This window comes from Schistocerca piceifrons, chromosome X, assembly GCF_021461385.2.
Source record: "Schistocerca piceifrons isolate TAMUIC-IGC-003096 chromosome X, iqSchPice1.1, whole genome shotgun sequence".
Taxonomy (NCBI): Eukaryota; Metazoa; Arthropoda; class Insecta; order Orthoptera; family Acrididae; genus Schistocerca; species Schistocerca piceifrons.
In genome coordinates this window covers 759,942,779-759,962,803 of record NC_060149.1, presented here as the reverse complement: position 1 = coordinate 759,962,803, position 20,025 = coordinate 759,942,779, and positions in this window count along the sequence as shown.

Genomic DNA, 20,025 nt, shown 5'->3' with positions numbered 1-20,025 from the left:
CTATAAATTATCCTCATTTGGCTTGCATTAGCCAAATTCCTTCTTAAGCTATGCTAGTTTGAATAAACTAGGAAACCTTAATAACCAAAAATTTTTGAAGATGTGGTTCTAAATATTGTGAACTCCCATTCCTACTTTTGCTCACCAGGCAATAGGACCACTTGTTTGAAAATGGAAGAGCACATATTCAATTAGCTTTTGTAAGTGGATTTAAATAAAAAATAAGACAAAACCTTAGAATTTATTGGAAAATTAATACATGGTTCCATAATCACATGAGCTTATTTATGTCAGAATTATGTAAAACAGATTTAAGAGCTAGTTATTCAGACAGAAATAACGTGTGTACCATCTCCATTCACTATTCACTGCATCACAAAATTTTTGATTCCAGTTGAAACACAAATAACACATAAGCCATTGTTCTCCACTGAAATTGACAGAAAACTTGTTATGGCAAATTGCACAGATAGCATCCACAGAATCGTCATCAAGGTCCAGATTGATATCATCTTTAGTGTCTACTTGTGAAGGTTCGCTAGCCACATTATTGTCAGAACTAGAGATTTTATATTTTCTTTTAAATTTTCTCTTAGTCTTGGTGGTCTGGTACCGAGTGCCATGGGTTTATTATCCACACCAGATGGCATTTAACTTGATGACCACTAGAGGTCTCTGCAGCAGTCGCACCGTAAGCAATATCTGTGCGTGTTCCTGGCCCGAATCTAACGTGAGTGCACCACCATGGAGCCCGTGGTCCCAGCGGCCAATATCAACATAACGTGCTGTGTATTTAGGTGGCTTCCTTTCACTTAGTGAGGCAGCCTGGTATATGCCTTGAGTCAGTTGATATCTCGCTTGCAGACATCGTGATAATGTTACGTGTGCTTACTTCCCATTTACGAGTGGGCATTGCTTGGATTTTGTGAGTTTATCTCTTGTGACCCCATTGATTACTAGTTTGTTCTTGATCTTGGTGTCTTGCTTGGTTGTCTGTCAATGTGTTTGTCCTACCATTCCCGTTCGTACATCTTCTTTGTTCCTGGGCCACTCCCGTTCTGTCCTGCTGCGTTTTCGTTAGCTGCAACCCTGCAACCGTTCCTGTCACAGTACAAAAGGTGGCATTACTCTTTGATGTTGCTCCATATCTTGAAGCATCATTTGAACTGTTTGTGCCTTTAGAAGCATAAAAGAATTCCGACTTTTTCTTATAAGAAAAACTAGTCAACACCATACTCTCAGGACCTTTTATTTTTGAGACACTGGTTGAAGTTTTGATACAGCTTTTACATCTTTGGGAAAGTTTATAGGATATAGTGATGGCATCAGATGTGGAATGTGACATGATTTGAGGCTGATCTTCACAAATAGACTGAAACTGTCTCTCAGTGCAATGTGATACAGGCCTAAGTCCTAGATCAACTGTGACGATATTTGCAAGTAGTTAAGGCCCACATTGATCTTCAGAAATAGGCTTTGGTTGGTTATCATTCAGTTCATGAATACAGTCAGCTTCAGTAAATACTGAGTCATTATAAGGACAGATACTAGTGACATGAAAACCACTCAGTGCATTAATCACGATTGCTGCTCTAACACATGCTTTGCCCATGAGTTCAGCTACTTCACACTTTGTCACAACTCTACCCTAATTACAGTAAATCCAACTCTCAATTTGTTGAATATAAAGTTTTAAATGGCTTCATGAAAGCAATATCTAGAGGCTGCATCCTATCCATACCATGAGGTGTATTGCAGACGTGGGCAAAATGTTGGAATGAAAACCATATTGGAGTGACATACTAGCGGGCACCTGACATACCAGTGTTCAGATATCCCCTCTCTGCCAATGACTGTTTGTAAATTGCCAATATTCCTTTCACACAAATAAATTTCACATTTTTGCTTTGGACGGTTGTGATTACAGTTTTGTGTACGTTAAATGTTCTGGTAGGGTTGAACTTGATTTTAGCAGCTCTGCTTTTAGACTACAGAAAAATGGCTTCACATTGTCTTGAGTAAAGCCCAAGTTTCTAGCTCTTGTCAATGATTGTGGTGTTCCTGCTTTTAATTGGGAACAACTTCTCCTAAAAAACAAGTTCATCCACTTTTAATCTGCCATATTTGCTGGTTTAGAAGAGAGGTGAGGCAGATTGTTCTTTAAGGCAAGCTCAAACACAATCTGCTTTAAGTCCTTACGTGTCAAACCAAAAACATCCTTTTCTGCTTCTGTATAGTACTGGATCAGATCTTTCTCTGCCTCACATGTCAGCACAGGTTTCCTTCAAAGTGTCCGCCCCCATTAGCTGAGTGGTCAACACAGCAAAATGCCATTAAAAAGGGGCCTTGGTTTGATTCCCAGCTGTGGCTGGAGATTTTTCTCCACTCAGGGACTGGGTGTTATGTGTCCTCATCATCATTTCATCCCCATCCCCAACGCACAAGTCGCCCAATGTGGTGTTGAATGAAATAAATACTTGCCCTCGGCGGCTGAACTTCCCCAAATGGTGGACTCCTCTCCCACAATGCTATATACTCATTTCCCTTTTTCCTTCCATGTTTCCATGTTAAAACTGTAGTTTCCTTTTCAGTTTGTCCTTTTGCACATCTTTCAACGTACTCTCATATTGTTGATTTGGGTATTTCATACATCTTTGATGCTCTCAACATTCCCATTTCTTTTTTTCTGGACAGCCAGACAGAAGTAACTATGAGATTGATTGGTCAAAAAATTAAAACAATTCCTTCTCATATCGCCTAGTGGTAGTCTCAGTAGCCATTTGATGGGTGATTTTGGGAACACAGTTCATTCAACACAAATATACTCATGACATCTCTTCAAAACACCTTTCCTGATTTTTAATAATATGACTGAAATCCTTATGTAATATACTTTCCAGTGGTTTAAACAAAATATAAACACTTACCTAGTAGTTTCCTTGATTTATTGCGGTCAGTAAAAGTGTTGGACACAGCCTCAAACATTATAGATGCCATACTGTTTCCTCCATCACTCTTAGGAAGGTTGCAACTAGCACTGGCTATTGCAAGATTGCAGAAACTCAAAGTTATCACAGAAACCCACAGTTGACATGAGTAGGAGCTTCAAAATAAAAGTAGGTGATAGTGGTGTAGGGGCAATATCATTTAACACCAGACTGTTACAGGTATCTTATTCATACTGTAAATAAAACACAACTGTCAGTATTTCATGAAATGATATAAAATGCATGAGATAATTATTTATCCATTATATGTGTGCGTCGCAAACTAACTAAGTACTCCTAAACAGTGAAAGGCTACACATTGTACAGTAATTCATCCTATACTTGAAACTCAATACTCATCCTTAACACATAACATAACTTCTCTTTTGACAGACATAGAAATAAAACTGCAAGAAATGGCCTCCATAGACGTAAATGTAAATTTTCAAAATGGCTACAGTATATTCACATATCACTGTTACTTGTAGAGCTATGTATCATTGACTGTTAAATAAAAATTTGTGAAAATTGCATTATCATAATGGATGGAAGGGACTGAAATGAACATTATGCTATAGATTATGTAAACCACCATAAATCAGCAGTTATGGCTACATGATTATACATCCTGCTTCACTTATAGCATTCATACACTGTGAAGCCTTCACATATTGCAATCAAGACCTTTAAATATTGAAGTACAAATGAAAGACAACTTTGATATAGTCCTACTGACGAAAATCTCCCTCCACAGTTTGGCACATAACTGTATTCAAAACAATGTTTAATCAAAATAATAACAGATGTTTCACTTTTTTTACATAGCTTCATAATTCTATGCCTAATATAGTTTATTAGTATTACCAAAAAAAATTCCCACAATACAGGTGGTGTGCTAATTTTTATTTTCTTATAAAATATATGTGGAACTGTTGATGCAAATAATTGTTGTTCTTTAAACAGTGGAGTATCCATGATGGAATGTAATAATATTCTGAAAAAGATAGTCAGTACTCACCTTACAGTGGAGATGCTTAGCCGCAGATAGGCACAGCAAAAAGACTGTCAGAATGTGAGCGTTCAGCCGATTAGGCCTTCAATGGAATCAGACAACATGCACACACAAACTCATGCACCACATTAAGATGACCCATGAAGCTTCAAACAGGCACAACAGAAAGTCTGTTACACGTTACAATTGTTGGCCAAAGCATTCTTCAGCAAGGTAATCACATACAACCACACTCACACAAGCAAGCACACCACATACACACATGGCCACTACCACCAGGAGCTCAGACCAGATTCACATCTATGGTGTACATATACATACTGAAGTGACAAATGAATATTTGTACTGAGGTCGGGATTCGAACCTGGGTCTCCCCCTCACTATGCAGATGTACTTACCGCTATGCCACACTGGTACAGTGCCTTTGCACAGCTGCTCACCCAACCCTGGCGTGCCTTCCTCCTCAGTCTCAGTTCCGTATCATGCCTCAGCCCATTTAGTATTCCCCTAAAATAGGAACACCAAGGTGATTGAGGAGTGAATTGGGATTGAGGAGGGAGGCTTGCAGGTTTGCCCAAGCAATTGAGTAAACTCACTGTGCCAAGGTGGTGAAGTGGTGGTATGTCTGCCTAGTGAGCAGGTGACCTGGGTTTGAATCCCAGCCTTGGTACAAGTGAATTACGATATTTGTAAAGTAGGAAAGAAAATTATAGTTAGGTGACTGATTTTTCATATGAACCAGTATGTGCAGTGTGGCTCTTAATTGTCATTTTATTCTGTCCAGCCTGCTTAGCCTGAAACAGCAAATTTCTGGTGGGATGTGTTGAGGGGAGGCGGGGGGGGGGGGGGGGGGGGGAGGGGGAAGGAAAGAGAAGGAGAGATAAGAAATGCAAAAGCATAGTATCCTATAAAAACAAATTCAATGAGTCACAACTGAAATCACTCACATATATAAGGGAATGCTGATTGTTTACAGAGAAGGACGGCATTAATTGTGCCAGGTATTTTTGACTTACAAGAGAGAATCACAAAAAAGTTCTTAAAATTAAACTTAAAACTGTTTTGGTCAGAATAGAACATTTATTAAAAGACTGCAACTGATTTCTGTTAAAAGTGACTGAAAGAAAGACAGTCTGACGACCATATACACTGATATGTAAGTACAAGTCAGATATAGAAGGAAATATACTGTCTACCTATTTTATTGTATCTGAAGGTGATTGCTATATGACTGAAACTGGTTGAAATTTGTTAGAAAATGTTTGGTTATGATCAAAACTGTTTTAATGTGCTCCATGAAGATCACTGTTCTATTCTCCATTAAAATGTTTTCTAAAATTACATAATGGAAATGATGTAAAACCTGACCTGACAGATGCCTGAAGATAGACATCAACTATCCTATAAAAGCCTACTTAATATGTTTCAGGCAAAAGTATTAAGTGAAAAATGTAGAGAGATAGTTCAGGGCCTGTTTATTGTTCCTGTGGGGCTCTATAGCCAAAATGAGACTTATTACAGAGCAGACAGACACATATGTGAAAGGAATGGTAGGAGATCCTAATACAGGGCATACTGGGAGTACCCTCTGGTATGTACTTCACAGTATTTTGGGGAGAGAGGTTATAGATTTAGCAATAGATCTCTTTATTAAAAAAAAAAGTTGTGTGCATTTAGTCTCATGCTTTCAGCTGCATTGTGTTTCAAAAAGATATTCCTGAACCCATACTGTGAGAAGCTAACTACGCTGAGGTGACAAAAGTCATAGGATACCTCCTAATATTGTGTTGGACCTCCTTCTGCCCTGCATAGTGCAGCAACTCAACATGACATAGAACTCAACAACTCATAGGAAGTCCCCTGCAGAAATATTGAGCCCTACTGCATCTATAGCCATCCATAATTGTGACAATGTAGCCTGTGTAGGACTTTATGTGTAGTCTGACCTCTCAATGATCCCCATAAATCTTTGATGGGATTAATGTTGAGGCATTGGAGTGGCCAAACCATTTGCTCAAATTGTCCAGAATGTTCTTCAAACCATTTGTGAACAATTGTTGCATTGTTACCCACAAAAATTCGACCACAAATGGCAAAATAGACCTCCAAGTAGCCAAACATAACCATTTCCAGTGAATGATCAGTTCAGTTGTACCAGAGGACCCAATCCATTCCATGTAAACACAGCCCACAGAATTATCGAGTCACCTCCAGCTTGCACAGTGCCTTATTGAGAACTTGGATCCATGGTTTCTGTGGGATCTATGCCACACTCAAACACTACCCTCAGCTCTTACCAACTGAAACTGGGACTCATCTGATCAGATCGTAGTTCTCCAATAATCTGATGTGGTCACGAGCCAAAGAGAGGCACTGCAGGCGATGTCTTGCAGTTAGCAAAGGCACTCGCATGGGTCGTCTGTCACCTTAACCCATGAATGCCAAATTTTGCTGCACTGTCCTAACAGATAAGTTTGTTGTACAACCCACAAACATATCTGCAGTTATTTCACACATTGTTGCCTGTCTGCTACCACTGACAACTATAAACAAACAATGCTGTTCTCGATCGTTAGGTAAAGGCCTTGTCACCTTAAAGATGGGCTTGTAGTTGCTGCATTTTGTATGGTTTCATGTGTTAACATCAACGTAACACATGCCAGATGGACATTGGGGGCATGTTGAGCTGTTGAGGTACAAGGCGAACTGATTTCTATGAACTCCTTGTGAAACTATCGTGGATGTGTTCATATCTGTCTCACACGCTTGGTGATGTCCAGCGATTTACCGTTACACAAACAGTTTCTTCCTTGGAATTGTTCATGCCATCATCTAATGCTCTGTACTGTAGGAGGATCCCCACCATACCTAATATGAAAGTCCCGCTGAACCGTTATTATTGACCAGCACTGCACAAATCATAGAACAGAAAACCCTTTCTGTTGTCCTGACACCATTTTTACAAGAAATGGTGGGGGAGGGGGGGGGGGTGCACCCTGTTGCTATCTATCAAGAACTATGAAAGACTCAAGAATTTTCCCCTTTCACTGGTATGTTGTTCATGTTTACATCTCAAATAACATAACAGTCATGTTTTTTTTAATCGGATTATTCTTTTTGTCTCACCCTGCATAATTTAAAACATAGGAAGGCCAAAGTTTGCATGCAGATTTGAAAAGGAAGCTGCCGTTACTTTGGTTCCTGAAGAAGATATATGTCTTTCACACGACGGAAACAAAGCAATGTGAATCATAGTATGATATGCATATCATACTACATTTAACATCGACAGGGTACTGATAGTCAAGTGTTTTATGTCAGAGGATGGTGCTTTAATTATTGAAACTAGTAATATGTTAATAAAAATGCTTTGTATTTGAGGTAGTACCTTTTTAATTAATATCAATATTGCTGTCACTACATGCCAGTGATGATACAATTTCAAAATCTTACAACTTTGACAGTGTGGTATTTTATTTAATATGGAACTATAGCCTGCACCCACCATTAACATTATTTCACTTAGCACCTTGACTTTGAACAAAACTCTGGAGACTATAGCTATACAGGCATGTAAATAATTCAAATGCTGCTTCTTTCATTTGTTCCAATATGTTCTCTCTCTCTCTCTCTCTCTCTCTCTCTCTCTCTCTCTCTCTCTCTCTCTCTGTCTCTCTCACACACACACTCAGAGGAGCACCTTTCCATTTCCGTCTTGCCTTCCTTACTTTCCTGCAGTTCGCTGGCTCTACTTGTGTGCTAATGAACCATGTCGGGTTTGGTGTTGGCACCAGGTAACGTCAGTTTGTGAATGGGCCTGTTCATCCTGCTGGAATGTTCTCTGCTTCTGGTCAAATTCCCATCCCATCTCTATAGGTTAGCAACAAAAGAGAAGTCTGTGTTAAATGCAGCTTGTCATTCCCTAGGCATATTTGTCATTTTCAAGGGGCTTGGTTGTCATTCTAATTTATTCTCTGAAAGTTTCCTGAGAAATTTAGAAATTAGTATATGTAAAAATATAAATGTTTTTACCAAACCATTTTTTGTTCGGGTGTTATGATATTGTCTCACTTGGATCTGCAGCAACTAGACAATAGGAGAACGTTTGCCAAAGGTTTGCTACACAAACTGAAAATCCATTGTTTGTATAGTCCAACTTGATTACAGAGAAGGAAAATTTCTAAAGATATAAAGCAGCAAATTTTCAAAACTCATTATTGTGGATAGATTAAAACCTGCATGGTACAGTGACACTAGATACCAACAGTAGTTTAAATTTAATGTGTGGATTGGAAATTTTCCAAATTTCTAACTGGCACGTATTACAGGTACTGTGTACAGTATTGCAGAAACTTCAAGAAAGAACTAAAGGCCACAACATAAGGCATACACATGACATAGTTGCTATAACAAGACACATGTATTTTATTTTATGACACCAACCAAAGGCATAGATATAGTACATAGCAGAGAGAGTAATATAAACCTTTCACTTGAACATGTAGTGCATGTGAACATCAATATGCTTTGACCTCTTGTGAAATTCAGAATTTTTGGTCAGTTTAATAGCTCTTGCATTATCAGCAAGAAGAACTGGAACACCCTCCAGTCGTGAAATTTCTTCATAGTGCTTAGATACCCATATTCGTCCTCTTCCCCTTTCATTGGTAGCCACATACTCCGGCTATGTTGTTGATAGTGATATGCAACCACTCCACTAACTGAGCGTCGGGTTGCTGTATCACTGGCATAATCAGCATCAGTATATATCTCTAGCCTTCTGTTTGCATGTCTAGCATCATATTTTGGACCCAACAACACTGAACTTTTTATATACTTTAGGATTCTTTCTACCACAGACCAGTGATTTTCTCAAGGAGTCTCTAAAAGTTTTGACACATAGCTCACTGCAAATGCTATATCAGGCCTTGTACCAACAGATAAATACATAACACAGCCAACTGTTTCTTGATATGGAGCATTAGTTGGTTTATCACTGGTTAACTCATTTGGCTGCAGATACTGCTAAATTGGAGTTGTCACAGGATTTCCCTCTGTCATGTTAAACTGTCGAAGAATATCTTTAGCATAACTTTCTTGATTAATCTCTATTGATCCATTATCATGACATACAACATTAATATTTTTTAAATACCCTACTGGCTCAACAGTAATTTTAAACTCATGTTGAATTTCTCTTAGGAAAACTTGCATATCCTTCTTCTTACTTGCAGATATTAATCCATCATCAACATACAGAACTACCATCAACTTGTCATTGCAGTTTTCTCAATAGAACAAACACAGGTCTGCCTTACTTTCTTTTGTGGCGGTGTTCGTAGCGACAAACACTTGGCTGTAGAAATGGTTTACGAAGTCACCGCCACACTTTTAATAGCGGGCCGACCGGTCCGCTGGAACAGTAAACAGAAAGATGAAACCCCAAACACTCTGATTAAATAAAAGTCGGTACTTATCTTTATTGATGAAGATACAGAAACACAATAGTGAACTCGGTGTCTACAGAAATCTGTCTAGTTCGAGTCGGAGCGGCTAGGTCAGCGTCGGCTGACGACAAACAACAACTCTGCTGTGATGAACACACAACTGACTAGCAAGTACACAATTCGGTGGCGAGTATACAACTGAGCGGCGAATACAGAACTGTCCTAGCGCTCGCGACTCCAGCGCTTAAGAAGCCAGAAGCCAGCGGTGGCGCGCGCAGACTTGCGGCGATTTGCTGTCTCGCTGGCGCTGCTTATGCGCACGGCGTCCGGACTTTGATGCTGCCGACCTTTTGGCAGCGGGCTCGGGTGGCATTACTGGCTAGGACATAACACTTTCCACAAGCCCAAGATTTATTAGGACATCCTTGAACTGTTGGTTCCTGCACCTTGTAGATTGTTTTAGTCCATATAAAATTTTATGAAGTTTGGATACCCGATTTGGTCCATCACTAAATCCCTCAGGCTGCTCCATATATATTTCTTCTTTCAAGAAGTCATTCAAAAAAGCAGATTTTACATTGAATTGTGCCAACTGAAGATGCTCACTACCAGAAACACTCAAAATTGCTCTAATTGTATTGTATCTAGCAACAGAACTGAAAGTTTCATTATAGTCAATTTTACCATCAGCCTTATGCTTAATGCTATAAACTGAATGGTTTGTAATGGGATTATGATCTGGTGGCAGAGGTTCCGAAGTCCACGTAGCATTTTCTTTCAATGAAGTCATTTCTTCCTCCATAGCTTTTCTCCAGTGCTCATGGTCATCAGAATTAATAGCCTCTGTATAATTCCTTCTCTCATTTATTTCGGCCAGCATAATATGAATAAGGCGCTGCGGTTTCTTCAGTTGTTGCTTATTTCTCAATTCTCTTTCACTAGAAATTTCTTTTGTAGGTTTCTTAAACATGCTTGTGTCTTCATGATTCTTCAATCCTTCATTGCCTGCTTGACTTGGGAGTAACACCATTGTCCTACCAATTTTCCCAGGTTCAGAAACAACATCCTTACTCCAAAAATGGTTCAAATGGCTCTGGCCACTATGGGACTTAACATCTGAGGTCATCAGTCCCCTAGAACTTAGAACTACCTAAACCTAACTAACCTAAGGACATCACACACATCCATGCCCAAGGCAGGATTCGAACCTGGGGCTGTAGCGGTCGTGTGGTTCCAGACTGAAACGCCTAGGACCACACGGCCACACCGGCCGGCATCCTTACACCAAATAATCCATTTTTCTGATTGAATCCGCACTCAAAAGCCATCAATGCCATCAGAATAAACAACAAAGTTTCCTGGTTTTCCCTTTGGATCCCATTTCTTTAGCTTTTCCTTCGGAATATGAACAAAACACTTCATTCCACAAATATGAAGTTTATTTAGCTGTATCATCTTTCCATTGAATACATCATAAGGTGTTTTGCCATCCACATGACTTGTACGAGTTTTGTTTAACACATAAACAGTTGTTTTTACTGCTTCTGTCCACAAAAACTAAGGCAGGCCCTGAAGTTGAAACACGGTTCGAGGAAGTTCCACAACTGTTCTGTTACTGTGCTCAGCACCTCCATTCTGCTCTGGAGTATAAGTATTTGTGATGATGGGTTGTATGCCATTTAATTTCATCAAATCTTTAACCTCAGTATTATCAAATTCTCGTCCACCATCACATTGAAATGCTTTTTGGAGTTGACCACAAAAATTCTTCACAATACTCACCATTTCTGCAATCTTCTCTGCAGTCTCAGACTTCTGCTTTTGGAAATATATCACGTGTAATCTTGAAAAGTCACAAGTGAAGCAAAGAAAATATTCTGCTTCTACCAGCAATTTACACTCCATAGGTCCATGCAGATCAGCATGAACCACTTCTCCAGGTTGTGTGGCACGCTGCTGTCCTAACTGAAAATTGCTGCAAATGTTTTAGTGTTTGTTGATCTTCAGATCTTGCCCTCCACGACTGACACAGACTTCCATAACTGTCAGGCAGTGTGTCTAGTAGTCAAACCATTAACGATGATTCATCAAGTTTCACGTTAAAAGTTTACAAAACAAGTGACATGTGTCACCACGTCACCACCTGAACTCATGTAAAAATTGAGGAATTCTGACTGAACAGAATATGCAGCTTGCTTTGTCTTCTGTTCAAACATGGCATGTAGCTTGTCCCGTGCACTCTCACATGCAATCAACAACGCCATGAGATTTGCTTCCACAGTTCTAACAATAATCTGATTCACTGCACGAGCAGCTTTGTCCCATGTTTTTAGCACAGCATTAAACGCATCTATTTGTGCCAATGTTGCATCCACTGGCAAAGCCAATACACACATCGTATGCACCGTCTGATGCATGTAACAAATTTCGTACTGAGAACTTCCAAATAGTCCAATTTTCAGCCGCACATAGCTTCTCTATACCATGAAAATCCATTGCAGTCCTGTAAGACAGTCTACATCTACATCTACATCTACATCCATACTCCGCAAGCCACCTGACGGTGCGTGGCGGAGGGTACCTTGAGTACCTCTATCGGTTCTCCCTTCTATTCCAGTCTCGTATTGTTCGTGGAAAGAAGGATTGTCGGTATGCATCTGTGTGGGCTCTAATCTCTCTGATTTTATCCTCATGGTGTGTTCGCGAGATATACGTAGGAGGGAGCAATATACTGCTTGACTCTTCGGTGAAGGTATGTTCTCGAAACTTTGAAAAAAGCCCGTACCGAGCTACTGAGTGTCTCTCCTGCAGAGTCTTCCACTGGAGTTTATCTTTCATCTCCATAACGCTTTCGCGATTACTAAATGATCCTGTAACGAAGCGCGCTGCTCTCCGTTGGATCTTCTCTATATCTTCTATCAACCCTATCTGGTACGGATCCCACACTGCTGAGCAGTATTCAAGCAGTGGGCGAACAAGCGTACTGTAACCTACTTCCTTTGTTTTCGGATTGCATTTCCTTAGGATTCTTCCAATGAATCTCAGTCTGGCATCTGCTTTACCGACGATCAACATTATATGATCATTCCATTTTAAATCACTCCTAATGCGTACTCCCAGATAATTTATGGTATTAACTGCTTCCAGTTGCTGACCTGCTATTTTGTAGCTAAATGATAAAGGATCTATCTTTCTGTGTATTCGCAGCACATTACACTTGTCTACATGGAGATTCAATTGCCATTCCCTGCACCATGCGTCAATTCGCTGCAGATCCTCCTCCATTTCAGTACAATTTTCCATTGTTACAACCTCTCGATACACCACAGCATCATCTGCAAAAAGCCTCAGTGAACTTCCAATGTCATCCACAAGGTCATTTATGTATATTGTGAATAGCAACGGTCCTATGACACTCCCCTGCGGCACACCTGAAATCACTCTTACTTCGGAAGACTTCTCTCCATTGAGAATGACATGCTGCATCCTGTTATCTAGGAACTCCTCAATCCAATCACACAATTGGTCTGATAGTCCATATGCTCTTACTTTGTTCATTAAACGACTGTGGGGAACTGTATTGAATGCCTTGCGGAAGTCAAGAAACACGGCATCTACCTGTGAACCCGTGTCTATGGCCCTCTGAGTCTCGTGGACGAATAGCGCGAGCTGGGTTTCACATGACCGTCTTTTTCAGAACCCATGCTGATTCCTACAGAGTAGATTTCTAGTCTCCATAAAAGTCGTTATACTCGAACACAATACGTGTTCCAAAATTCTACAACTGATCGACGTTAGAGATATAGGTCTATAGTTCTGCACATCTGCTCGACGTCCCTTCTTGAAAACGGGGATGACCTGTGCCCTTTTCCACAGATTTACAACCACAAAAATTCCACAAGAGAACCATGCAGCAATTATTCACGTATATACAATACGAGCCATGCGTAGCACACAACACACGCTAACACGTTTCTCATATCATGAAATGTAAAATCATAATACCTAATTCCTTTCTCGAATTGTGTACTGGGCTCATAACTTATTGCAGAAATTTCAGGAAAGAACTAAAGGACACTACATAAAGCATACACACGACATAGTTGCTATAAAAAGACATATGTACTGTATTTTATGACACCTACCAAAGACATATATATAGTACACAGCTGAGAGATTAATATAAGCAATTCACTTCAACAAAAGAAAGTTCTAGTGAAAGAGAATTGAGAAATAGGCAACAACTAAAGAAGCCAAAGCACCTAACTGAAATTATGCTGGCTGAAGTAAATGAGCCAAAAAATTATACAGAGTCTATTAATTCTGTAGACCATGAACACTGGAGAAGAGCAATGAAGTCATTTCTTCCTCCACTGCTCTTCTCCAGCGTTCATGGTCTACAGAATTAATAGCCTGTGTATAATTCTTTGACTCATTTATTTCAGCCAGCATAACTTCAATAAGGTGCTCTGGTTTATCAGTTGTTGCCTATTTCTCAATTCTTGTGTTTTTGAAAATAAAATATAGAACAAGTGCTTTGTGTATGAGAAAGCTGCAATATTGTTTCATGTTTCAGGTACACAGGAAGCTATCTTCACTTACTGGTGGATTAGTAGGGGTCAATCAGTTCACCGGCAAACTGATTCCCCTCGATGTCATTTCTTTGTAATGTGTGTTGAAAGGTGGTTTAATGTTATGTAAAGAAAATGTATTAATTAAATAAATGAGGTTGTCATAAGGACAATGTCATTTCATTGATTGATGATTATTATATCACTGTGTGGAGTATCAGTAGTTTGCTATAATCAGAACATTCAACATTTCAAATTGTAACTCTTAAATATAATTATGTGATATATAGTTGTTCATCCAATGCTTATGAAATTTTTCTATGGCTTCTTTGTCAGGAAGCTGATTGAGGTTTACATTGCAATCAGATTAACATTCCTTCAGCTATTCATATCTTCATCATTTGTTGTTACCCCTCATTGCCTTGTAAAATTTAAAAGAGAACTGTGTATAATATACATTTTCTTCACAGGGTGTGATAAGAAATGGTAAAAGAAAGTTGAGTTCCTGATACTGTTAAGATAGCTAATTCTTTTCTATGGGAGGATATCACAATATATTACAAACAGACCCCCACCCATCCTCTTACACACACACACACACACACACACACACACACACACACGTACACACACACACACACACACACACACACACACAGATACATACATACATACGTACATACATACATACATAATCTGTAATGTATAAGAAATGCTACACAGAATTTACCAACATTAGTGAACCCTTGTAAAGATACAAGGAACAACTGCTGATTCTGTGTCTGTGTATAATTATACATATGAGTGCCAGAAGAGAATTATAATGATACTGTGTACCATATCCCACATTCGTACTGTACCTTGCAGAGTGCTGAGTAGAAAACCATGTTACCATGAACTGTGAAGGCTGGTCTTAGATTTGTACTGAATATGAGTTAGGTATTGTGTTATACTCAATGAATAATATGTCAGTTGTTTTCAAATGATCATTTTTCAGAGATGATTGCAGCTTTGATTACTAGAAATTGTGATGCTGTGAGACTTTCGTCATCATCCTTTGCTGTGCATAGCTGAGGGCACCACAAGGTCCACTTTAGTTTATAGTCTTTCAGACATTAGTAATCCTGCAAAAAAATAATACAGAGTGATATTGATCATTTTTCTTAGTAATTGTAAATCTGATCATTATGCAAGTAATTAGTTATATTATATCAATTTGTTTGTGTCACTATGCACTTTCCCAGTCTAAGAGAAGCAACAGTTTGTATGTGAACTATAATGTTTTGTATATATCTGTGGAGTAAAAGGAACTGTTTACAGTTCCATACTACTCAATTAGTCACAGCATTATCATCAGTAATGTAACCAGCTCTGTTGTACATCTCACTTCAGAATTGGTACAATTCACTATCTGCATGGCACTGTGATTCACTGTTATGTGTGCACCGAATGAGATGAAAAGAACTCATTCTGCATTTAGTGAAGATGCTTGTTGTTATGGCATAAATCCAGTGCCAGCATGCCTGTCTGAAACGACAGAGAAGAGAAGGCTCTGAGAAGAGGTCAGCCAATCGCATGCTGACTGACCTCCCTCCAGGACGACAATGCGACAGCAGACAGGCATGCAATCAGCCCTGCTCTCCCTGCCAGTTTGCTGACTTTCCAGACTGTTGTAACTGACAACTCTAAAGTTTTTACAACACAACTTTTGTTTACGTGAGTCTACAAGGAAATGACTGAATAACAATGAAAAGTGACATTCACAAAGCCAGTAAGAATTTCTTACTAGAGGCAACAAAAGATAACTTCGAAGTTTCCCACAAAAGTCTGTGGTAACAAACATACAGTTAATTCCAAGTTCTATTCCGATGGCAAAGACATAGTCTTCCGTGGAGACATGCTTGATGCTGGTGTTCAGCACGAACTGTTGTCCGGTGCTGGTTCTAGCCTTTAAATGGTATTGACCAGCCAATCAGATGTTGGTGTAGTAATACTTGCTGCAGGTCATCTCGAACTCCCTCTGCAGGATGTTGTTTGTGGAATGTCTGTTTCCAAAACAGCAAATGTTTACCATTGCTTACGCCTTGGGCATACACAACTTCAGACCTGTGTGGTGTTAGGTATGTTGCCGAGCTGCATGGGCTACCATGGCGACAGCGTACGTCCCTCCCCCATTCGAAGATCTGGAGCGGCACGGGCGACTGTGGGGGAGAGAGCACCAATATAGCCTGGTGCCATAGGCTGATTGGCAGCTAAGTCATCCTGAAGAAGGCGGTGAAAACCAGCCGCTGCTGAGTAGGGCGCCGCCTTCCACATGATGCGAAGGGAACGTCGAAGTGGTGGCGGTTGCAAGGCGCCAGTGGGCTGGCCAAGTGGCGTGGGAACGTTCGTGTTGTCCAACCAGGGTGGCGGCAAAGAGGGGCCGAGAAGTGGATCCCGGGGATGGTCCCGAGGTTGCCCCAGGTCCAGAGGTGGCAGAGGCAGTGTGGGGCTAGCAGCTGGCTGTTGGCCATTTCCTCAAAGATCCCCCACTAACTGAGGAGAGGGCAGCAACATAGGCCTCAGGGAAGGGGCCGGCAATTGGAGAGAGAGAGAAGCCGACAACTGGGGCTGCGGCTGGTCAAGGAAACGAGGACGGAATTGGTAGCGGTGACACAAAACCACCCTGTCGTCCCGACAGACATCAAATAGTTGTCGATTACGAGGCCAGAGAATGACCCCTGGCAGCCAGCGGGGGCCGGGACCCAAAACCACGCGCCCACACCTTGGATCCGGATGAATATCTGGAAGTGTCGGGTCGGGTGCGACGCAGGAGGAGGGTCCATATTTGGTGGCTATGAAGCAGTTTGGCTGGACTCTTGTCACTCACCGGCGTGGTCATGTAGGAACTGAGAAATAATGTAAGAGCATCTTCTGGAGAACGGTCCTCCGTGTACTTCTGCATCTGAGTTTTAAAGGTGCGAAAAATGGGCTCTGCCCTGCCATTGAAAATCTGGGACCGCAGGGGTGTTGGTATGAGGACTCGTGGATTGGTGTCATGTTCCACATGGAGGAGCACCCCGTCGATGGCTACCAGTTGATGGCGGATGGAGAAAAAGAATCAGAGGTCAGTCTGCCCGAGAGGTGGAGAAAGCATTGGGCAGCCGCAAAGAATATAGTGGTGCACCATTTGCAGGAGCGAATCTGCGTCCGACGTGGCAGCCACCTGCGCAGCTGTGACAAGGAATGCCGCCAACACCACCTGTATGTCTTCATCGACCTGAAAAATTTGGATGTATAATTAATTGAATGCCGAATCCTGGGTGGAGGGGAGCCGAGACAAGGCATAGATGATGGCATGCTGGGCAGTGGGTGGATATGGATGATGTACCTAAAAAGTGAAAGGAGTAGGGCCCTTCGCTGCAGGCAGTGGGAACTCTTCGTGGGTAACTGGGCTGCTGGTGAAAATAAGGCCACGAGGGGCTTATGGTCAGTGATTAAATGAAAAGACGTACCATAAAGTTACAGGAGGAATTTGGTACAGGCAAACAGGATGGCGAAGGCCCCCTCCTCAATCTGGGAATATTTGCTTTGGAACTTGGTAAGGGATTTAGGTATGTATGCCACCGGGTGTTGCGATACATCCGGTAGATGGTGCGAAAAGACAGACCCAATACCTTAGTGTGCGGTGTCCATAGCTAAGAGAAGAGGAAGAGAGGGTGTATACAGCATGAGACACTCCGCCAAATGCAATCCCTGCTTTAAGGTTCGGAAAACCGATACAAGCCGGGGACCAATGAAAAGGCATGGTCTTTTGGCATAGGCGATAGAGGGGCGCCCCAATGTGAGCAGTGGAGGGAATGAACTTTCGATAGTACACAGTTTTACCCAGGATAGACCGCAATTGGTGGACATCGCTAGCACAAGGAAGGGCCTCTATAGTGGCAATGTGGGAGGAGGTAGGAGATATACCATTTCAGGAAATGATGTGAGTCAGGTAGGAGATAGCAGGTTGAAAAAAGGAGCATTTAACAAAGTTGCATTTTAGGCCTGCAGTCCACAGGCGCAGGAACAATTGTCGCAGATGACTGTGATATTCATCCGCAGTACAGCTGGTGAAGATGATGTCACTGAGGTAGTTGATACATCTCGGCGCATCCTGCAAGAGCTGTTCCAAGTAAAGCTGAAAGATGGCCGGAGCACTAGTGATGCCATACATGAGGCAGTTCAACCAGAACAGCCCAAAGGGTGTGTTGACGATGGCCAAGTGAGTAGAAGACTCATCAAAAGGTATTTGGAAGTAGGCCTTGGCAAGACTGATCTTAAAAAAAAATTGCAACCTAGCGAGCTTGGAGAACAGGTCCCTGGGACAGGGAAGCGGATAATCTTCAACATGTAGCTGAGGGTTTAGCATAGCCTTGAAGTCACCACAAAACCAAAGACAGCCATCTGGTCTCTTGAGGATGACCAAGGGTGTGGCCCAGGAACTGTAACGGACGGGAGTGACGACTCCCTCCTTGGTGAGACAGTACAGTACCTGTTTAAGAGGATACTGGAGGGCAAGGGAAACATGCTGAGTCCGGAAGTACTTCGTGTGGGTCGACGGTTTCAGCTGGAGCGACACCTGAAAATCTTGAGCACAGCCGACTCCTGGCAAGAAGAAGTCCTAGGATTCCATGCACTAGGTATCGACTGCCAGGAACGGAACCTTGGAAGACACCAGATGAACACTGTCGTCGATGATGAAGCCAAAGGCACGAGAGGCATTCAACCCAAAGAGGTCCACTGTGGCTGCATTGTTGACCACAAGGAAGGTAACTTCACGGTGAACCGATTTATACAGGACGGAAACCGTGAACTGACCCAGGAGAGCGATCACTTGCTTAATATAAGTAAGGAGGCACCGAGGTGTGGGCACCAGAGTGGGGTGCCCAGTCTTCGCATAAGAGGAATAGTTGATCAGTGAGACCACTACTCCGGTACCCACCTGCATCTGCAGCGGCCGACCGTTGACCTGAACATTGATCATCAGCATGGAAGATCCCGAAGACTGCACCTGGTTGACGTCCATGGGTAGTGGTCCCCAATAGTCATTGGCCGAAGGAGGAGGAGGATGCTGCCGAGAGTGGCAGACCGTACCGACATGTCTGTTATGGGTACACATTGTACAATATGCTCACCTGTCAGGGCATTCTTCCCGTGCATGGTCCTGAAAGTATCCTGGGCAGGACGGAAGCTGGAGGGGCCTTTGGTGCTCGGGCCTCTGTGCGTGGGGGCCTCTGTGTACCAACGGTCTGCACCGGACCCGGGGAGCCAGCCAAGTGTGCGAAGTCCTGGACGGGTGGCTGCCCTGCCAATGCTGTGCTGAACCTGGAGGCCGGCGCCAGTCATCAGAACGGACAGCAGCAACGTCTTCGACCTCCTCCAGTGGTGCAACGGACTCCGAGACATCGTGGTCTCAGAGGGACGCCACTTCCGCTCAGGATTCCAAACACTTTTCGGCTTCCGTAGAGACTTCGTACTTGAATGCCAAGTCAATGATCTGGTCCAGAGTTGGATCGACGAGTCTGAGGGCGTCGTGTTGGAAAGTCTCGTCAGAGGCGGCCTGTATGTGGTGGTCACGGACCATCTCGTCTGCATAGGACTCTTTGGAGACCCGTGTGGTGAATTGACAATTCCGGCTGAGACCTTGTAGTTCCACTGCCCACCGGCGATAAGATTGACCTGCCTTCTTGCGACACTGGTAGAATTCGACCTGGGCAGCCAACATGTCGAATCCTCACCGGTAGTAAGCCGCAAGAACCTCACAAATCTGTGAGAAAGTCAAAGAATCCCGGGGTCGAGGTTGTAGTTTCGTCAAGAGGACATACACTTTTGACTCGTCCCAGGACAAAAAGTAGGAACGATGAGCAGCCTCTTGGAGAAACTGGTGGATGTGGAAATGCTGCAGGAGCCGCTTCTCGTATGTTTCCCAGTCTTCAGTATCCTCGTTGAAAGTGGGAAACGGAGGGGGATGCGGAACCGGTTGG